The 6,240-nt window shown below is 43.7% G+C and overlaps 1 pseudogene; it reads left to right on the top strand.

The window, feature by feature from the left end:
• The first annotated feature begins 1,367 nt into the window (after positions 1-1,367).
• Positions 1,368-4,472, top strand: LOC104669592 (annotated as a pseudogene).
• Positions 4,473-6,240: the final 1,768 nt, after the last annotated feature.

Below are 6,240 nucleotides of genomic sequence, written 5' to 3'. Positions count from 1 at the left end.
AGTCATGGTGACTATATCCTGTAGAGCCACAGAGGCAGGGCTACCCAAGGCCTTGGTAGCCCACCCTTTGCATCAGTGTTGCCTAGATATGAGACATAGAGTCAAAGAGTATTATTTTGGAGCTTTAAGATTTAATGACAGCCTTGTTGTGTTTCAGACTTGTGTGGGGCTTTCAACTCCTTTGTTTGGGCTGATTCCTCCCTTTTAGAAAGAGAGTATGTATTCAATGCCTGTACTCTCATTGTATGTCAGAAGTAACCAACTTGTCTTTGATGATACAGTCTCATGGGTGGAAAGGACCAGCCTTGCCTGAAATGAGACTTTTATTTGGGTCTTTTGAGTTAATATTGAAATGAATTAAGACTTTTCCAGACTGTTGAGAAGGGATGATTGCTATTTTGAAATGTGAGAAGGACATAGGATTTGGGAGGGTCCAGGGATGGAATAGTATGGTTTGACAATGTGTCCTCAACCAAATCTCATATTGAATTTTAATCTCCAATGTTTGAGGTAAAGCTAGGTGCAAGGTGATTGGATCGTGGCAATCACCAAGAACAGCAAAGAGTTCCCGTTACAGTTCTTGTGATAGTGAGTGAGGTCTCATGAGATCTGGTTGTTTACAAGAGTTTGGCACCTTTTCCCTCACCCTATTCCTCCTTCTCCAGTCATGTAAGATGTGCCTGCTTCCCATTCTGTCATAATTGTAAGTTTTCTAAGGCTTCTCCAGCCATGCTTTCTGTACAGACTGTGAAACTTTGAGTAAATTAAACCTCTTTTCTCTGTAAATTAACTGGTCTCCGGTAGTTATTTATACTAATGTGAGAATGGACTATTACAACACATAAGTCTCTTCATATTTTACATAGTATTATTTTCCTCTACAAAATAAACCTTTATTGTGATAGTTTTGTACCATTTTCAGCTTCAGAATTTGGACTCTGAATACCCTTATGTTTGAAGTTGCCCCCGTAGCTCATGGTTCCATGTAGAATTCTGCTAGATTCCCTTCCCACCAAAACTAGCCTTCTGCCTGGAAAAAGCTGAAGTATTCACATTCTTAGCCAAACTAAGAACCAGAAAAACATCCAAGACAAAGAAAATAAAAGTAATTACTTCAACTTTGAGAGTTTCTCCTCTCTTTGCAAATGTGTTCATTTGATTTCTTCTCATTTCTTCTATAAAAGTCTGATGTCTTTGAAGACAAAGACAAAGACATATATTGTAAATTACTTTTCTGATTATTCTAAGTGTAAGAGTTAGTCTGACACAAATACACTATACTACCCCAAAGAAGAAATCTCAAATATGATTTTTAAAAAATAAACTAAATAGACTTTGCAAACAGAGCAGCTGCTGCAGCAGGGCCCATGGAGGACACACAGTACATCCTGCCCAATGAAATCGGCGTGTCTAGCATGGAATGCCTCGAGGCCTTCTGCCTCCTGTCACCCACAGAGCACCTCCTCTATTCTCACCACCTTACCCATGCTGACTGGTACAGAGGCCTGGATGTGCTGCTGTAGACCTTCCCCAAGGCCCCCTACACCTATCCTCTGCTCAGTCACCTCTTCTGCTCCCAGTACCCCAACCAGCTATGCCAACATGCCCTGGCCGAGGGCCTTACCAAAGAGGAGTATCAGGAGAAGCTGGAATGGGTGATCCTAGGGCATGAGACTGCTCAGGGGCTTCTGGAAGACCTGCAGGGAACTTATGTTCTCTTTGGAGTCAAGGCTTCGACACCTCGGGCTGGAGAAGGAGAGAATCACCACCTATTTCTTTGGGAATTGTACCATGGAAGATGCAAAACTGACCTGAGACTTTCTAGACTCACAGAACCTCAGATTCTACAACACCTGGCTCTTCAAAGAGGTGGACAGAGAAAGGAAGCCCCACTACGAGGTATGTCTGGCTTCTCAGCACAGAGCATTCCCTGCACTCCGAGGCGACTTTCAGGCTCAAGAGCTACAAATTCTGGGGAAGACCTTTCCAGGTAACCCAGGGAGACTATGTGCTCATCCCCCAGAAGGTGGTGGAGCAGCTGGAGAAAGCCAAGGCGTACGCAATCAACAGCCACCAGGGGCAGATGCTGGCCCAGTATAAACAGCACTTCACCCAGGGCTCCATCACGGCCCACAAGAGGGGGTCCTGCTTCTGAAACCAGCACAAAATCCCCATCGTGGAGAGTTACATCGAGTTCATCTAGAACTACCGAGTTCATCGAGAGCTACCGTGACCCCTTTGGTTCCCGAGGAGAATTTGAATACTGCGTAGCCCTGGTAAACAAGGCCATGAATGCCAAGTTTGAGTGGCTGGTGGCAAGCGCAGAGCAGCTGCTGAAGGAGCTTTCCTGACCCCAAGTCTTTGAGAAGGACAAGTTCCTCGTCCCGATTTCACCTCCCTGGATGTTCTCACCTTTGCTGGCTCTGGCATCCCTGCCGGCATTAACATCCCCAACTACCATGACCTGAGGAAGATGGAAGGTTTTAAGAACGTATCACTTGTGAACGTCCTGGCTATGGCCTACACCACGCAGCAGTCTAAGCTCACCTTCCTGGAAGAGGATGACAAGGACCTGTACATCCTCTGGAAGGGGCCCTCCTTTTATGTGCAGGTGGGCCTGCACGAGTTGCTGAGCCATGACAGTGGCAAGCTCTTCGTGAAGGATAAAAAAGGAGCATTCAACTTTGACCAGGAGATGCTGATCAACCCAGAGACTGGTGAGCAGATTCAGAGCTGGTATCTGAGCAGGGAGACTTGGGACAGCAAGTTCAGCACCATCGCCTCCAGCTACAAAGAGTGCTGAGCTGAGAGTGTGCGTCTCTTCCTCTGTCTCCACCTGCAAGTGCTGGAGATCTTTGGCTTTGAGGGGGCTAATGCGGAGGACATGATCTAGGTGAACTGGCTCCACATGGTTCGTTCGGGGTGGGCTGCTCCCTCTGGGGTTCTAAGGCCTCCAACTGGCGACAGGCCCATATGCAGGCCTGGTTTGTGATCCTGAGAGTCTTGCTGGAAGCTAGCGAGGCACTCGTTACCATCACTCCTATCACAGGCTCCGAGGGGCACCTGGATGCCAAGGTCCACCTCCACTGCAGCAAGATCCGGTCTGTGGGCAAGCCTGCCTAAGAGCGCTTCCTGCAGAGACTTCAGGTGCTCAAGTCCACAGGGTTACGTGGCCGGAGGGTGGGCCCTGCACGAGGGTAATGCTGACCCCCGAGTGCTTCCTCACCCTCAGGCACAGGGTACTGCTGCCTAAGGAATCTCAGAACTCATCGTTCATATCCAGCACCTACAAAGAACTCAATCAAATTTACAAGAAAAAACAAACAACCCCATCAAAAAGTGGGCAAAGGATATGAACAGACACTTCTGAAAATAAGACATTCATACAGCCAACAGACAGATGAAAAAATGCTCATCATCACTCACCATCAGAGTAATGCAAATCAAAACCACAATGAGATACCATCTCACACCAATTAGAATGGCAATCATTAAAAAATCAGGAAACAACAGGTGCTGGACAGGATGTGGAGAAATAGGAACACTTTTACACTGTTGGTGGGACTGTAAACTGCTTCAACCATCGTGGAAAACAGTGTGGCGACTCCTTAAGGATCTAGAACTAGAAATAGCATTTGACCCAGCCATTCCATTACTGGGGATATACCCAAAGGATTATAAATCGTGCTGCTACTATAAAGACATATGCACAAGTATGTTTATTGTTGCACTATTCACAATAGCAAAGACTTGGAATCAACCCAAATGTCCATCAGTGACAGACTGGATTAAGAAAATGTGGCACATATACACCATGGAATACTATGCAGGCATAAAAAAGATGAGTTTGTGTGCTTTGTAGGGACATGGATGCAGCTGGAAACTATCATTCTCAGCAAACTATCGCAAGAACAGAAAGCCAAATACCGCATGTTCTCACTCATAGGTGGGAATTGAACAATCAGATCACTTGGATACAGGAAGGGGATCATCACACACTGGGTCCTATTGTGGGGAGTGAAGGGGAGGTATAGCATTAGGAGATATATCTAATGTAAATGAGTTAATGGGTACAGCACACCAACATGGCACAAGTATGCATATGTAACAAACCTGCACGTTGTGCACATGTACCCTAGAACTTAAAGTATAATAAAAAAAAGAGAGAAAGAAAGAAAGAAAGAAAGAAAGAAAGAAAGAAAGAAAGAAAGAAAGAAAGAAAGAAAGAAAGAAAGAAAGAAAGAAAGAAAGAAAGAAAGAAAGAAAGAAAAAAAGAAACTCATCGTTCAGCCCGACACTTGCCTGACATGCAGCTTCTGGAATACCAGGCCTCAGCTGCTGGCCACATCTTAACCTTCTCCGAGCGTTTTCCAGACGATGGACCCGAGTTGGAGGAGGTCCTCACACAGCTGGCCACAACGGATGTTCAATTCTAGAAGGGCCCCATTGAGGCCCCATCTGGCCATGCTTGAGGAAGATGTATGGTCTCTCCCCCAACTCCATCAAACCAAGGCTTCAGGTGACCCTCCATTTGCTGGTATATTTAGGGGCTAGGGGAGGGGGAGGAGCAGGAGCTTGGACCTTGGTACTACCTTAGCTGAGGGTGGTGACACTAACCCCTTCCATTTGTCAACACTTTCTAGCTTGCCAAGTGGTTCCCCTCTGTGATCTCATTTCATCTTGCACTGCCATATGTGGAGTGAGCAAGACAGGGCTCACCAGCCTGCCTACCAGGTGAGGAAATGGCAGTTCTGAGAAGTCACTGGTCTAGATCCTGCAGGTGGCTCGTGACAGCTAGGGTTCAAAATGTTCTCACCAAATCCAATACTCCTCACGTATTAATTTTACAAACAGACAAATAAATATTAGAGACAACTATCAAATAAATAAATAAGCTAAATAATTTTGACTGATTGATTCCATTTACATTCATGACATTTCTCCTATATCAACATCATATATATGGATTGATTTCACTAATTTTATATTTTGTTTACCCATTCTATTATTAACAACTTTCTTGATATATTTGTACCCCATTCTTTGGATATTTTTAAAAATATTTTATTTGGTCGGGTGCGGTGGCTTGCGCCTGTAATCCCAGCATTTTGGGAGGCCGAGGCAGGTGGATTACGAGGTCAGGAGATCGAGATCATCCTGGCTAACATGGTGAAACCTCGTCTCTACTAAAAAAAAAAAAATGCAAAAAAATTAGCCGGACGTGTTGGCGGGGAACTGTAGTCTCAGCTGTTCGAGAGGCAGGAGAATGGCATGAACCTGAGAGGCGGAGCTTGCAGTGAGCTGAGATGATGCCACTGCATTCCAGCCTGGGAGATGGAGCGAGACTCCGTCTCCAAAAACAAACAAACAAAAAAGAATGAAAAAAAATTATTTTTCCTTAGTCCACATTACATCATATATGGATGTGTTTTTCTATTTTTTAGTAGTTAATTATAAACGTTTAGCACTTGTATTCAATATGAAGTGGCCATTATCCAGTATATTTTTCTTCAGTTCTAAAACAATATAATAGACCTGCAGAAATTATCTTAATTTTCAAACATTTACTGTTTCCATGGATCATTTTTTCTCAGATTTATTAGATTATTTTTTCTCATTTCTTGAATAAATAGTTTTCTGCAGGGGTACTCTGCTTGAAGTAAAACTTTAGGTTATATATTGGATATATTGTTTATATTAGAAACATTTTACCTTATTCTTCTTAAACGAATTATGTTGTGGTTGCAATTAAAATTAAGTTATTTAGGCTGGACACAGTGGCGGACACCTGTAATCCCTGCACTTTGGAAGGCCGAGGAGGGGCAATCACAAGGTCAGGAGTTCAACACCATCCTGGCCAATATGTGAAACCTTGTCTCTACTAAAAATACAAAAACTATCCAAGCATTGTGGTGGGAGCCTGTAGTCCCAGATACTCGGGAGGCTGAGGCAGGAGAGTCGCTTGAACCTGGGAGACAGAATTTACAGTGAGCTGAGATCATGCCACTGCACTCCAGCCTGGGCGACAGAGCAAGACTCTGTCTCAAAAAATAAATTAAATAAATAAATAAATAAATAAATAAATAAATAAATAAATAAGTTGTATGAAGATACTACTTTGCTGTTCCTGCTTCCATTATTTCCATTAAGCTATAAATTGACCATCCATTTTCATTTTTCTCAAAGTAATTTTTGCCTTTTTAATTTTTTTTTAAATTTTTTTGAGACAGGGTCTCACTC

This window comes from Rhinopithecus roxellana, chromosome 2, assembly GCF_007565055.1.
Source record: "Rhinopithecus roxellana isolate Shanxi Qingling chromosome 2, ASM756505v1, whole genome shotgun sequence".
Classification (NCBI taxonomy): Eukaryota; Metazoa; Chordata; class Mammalia; order Primates; family Cercopithecidae; genus Rhinopithecus; species Rhinopithecus roxellana.
Note: the sequence above shows the minus strand (reverse complement) of the source record. Positions and strands in the feature narration are given on the sequence as shown.